Consider the following 1,575-nt stretch of genomic DNA (forward strand, 5'->3'; position numbering starts at 1 on the left):
GTCTCTATGGCAATGAGAGACAGGAAGCGCCTGAGAAAGACGCTGCAGAAAGGGCTGTGTCTGGCACCAGGAGGAGACAGCAGAATGTGCAGAAGCCCAGAGGGAAATGTTCCCTGCAGGCTTAAGAAAGTGATGTAGCCATAGGATGACATAACTGACCCAGAGGAGGATACCAATACATGTCTGTTTTCTTCAAGTCAGGCTTTTTCTTCCAGCTAATGTTTTCATTACCTTTTATTTATAATGGATTAAATTTTAACTATGCAGCACTATAAAAAGCGCTTACTGCACATCACACAGCTCAATCTTCATCAGGCTCCTGTATACTAGGAAATGCAACCTTTCCAGCTTTCTAGAGCAGAGTTGCACAACATCTTACGTATTTTGTTGTAGTGCAGGAAGGGGTGTTATGAAATAACAAATACTGCATAAGAGTACTTTCAGGTGCTCTCTGTATTTGTTTCAGGCTTTTCCCACTCTGGAAGAACTGCAGTTAAAAGGCATCACATTAGCATAAAAAACATATTTAACAAAAAACATACCTACTATTCTGGTTTATGACTGATGATTAAGAATAGGAAAGGAAATAAAACCTTCTAATTCACTCTTCCCTATTTATTGTTTGTTTCCTTTTTAACACTCCATCCAGACAAAAGCAATGAAGTGGCCTTGTCAGGCTCAGCCTGTTTATGGCTGCCTTTCAGTTCTCAGGTACTAGTGCCATCTTGCCTCATATACAGGAACAAGGGAAGTATGTTTAAAAATTTACATGCTTTAATTTTGTGGAGATTTGATGTGATACTAGAGAAAGTGCAATAGAAGTCTCCAAGCTTCTGCTTCTGCAGAAGACCAAGATAGTATGACAGGGATTATTAGTCATATTAATTGTTACAATTCATATTCACAAATTAATTTTTATCTTGCATGCACCTATTTGCTTTCAAAAAACTACCAAGAACACAAAGGCCACTTTTATATTTAAATCCCTAAAAAGAAGCTATCTACAAAAGCCATTGAAGTTCACCTCTGTAATTTCAGGGGGAAGATTAAGGAACAGTGCAAATTTTTACTTACACCAAATAAACTAAGAAGAAATGTAGCATGTATTTGCAGGCTTATTCACCTGTGCTGCATTCCTACTGCATGCTCTTTCCCAGTCACCTGTTCTCTACAAGTGGGGAGGAGGGGGAAAGTGCGAAGAATGGAATACTGGGATGAGAAAGAAGCATATAAACCTGAAGTCACTGGAGAAACCAATATATAGGTAATATATTCGAGTTCCATATGTGTGGATAAACAAAAAAAAATCAGGACTTAGGTATAAATCTGCGTATGGTATATGTAACTTTTTCTGGAATGACTCCCAGAGAACATACACTGCTGCCCTACTGCTGTGGTTTTCAAAACCCGCATCTTTTCTAAAAGGGAAAATGTCTGCACCTAGCAGATTCTAACTTTGTGTGGGTGTGTAACCGACTTGGTTACCAAAGAAACTAGTTCATGTTCTACACCACTTAAAACTAATATTACTATCAGAATAAATAATTTGAAGGAGAGGAAGGGGGGGGGGGGGGG

This window comes from Athene cunicularia (assembly GCF_003259725.1).
Source record: "Athene cunicularia isolate RWA chromosome 1 unlocalized genomic scaffold, athCun1 chr1_part1, whole genome shotgun sequence".
In the NCBI taxonomy this organism is placed as follows: Eukaryota; Metazoa; Chordata; class Aves; order Strigiformes; family Strigidae; genus Athene; species Athene cunicularia.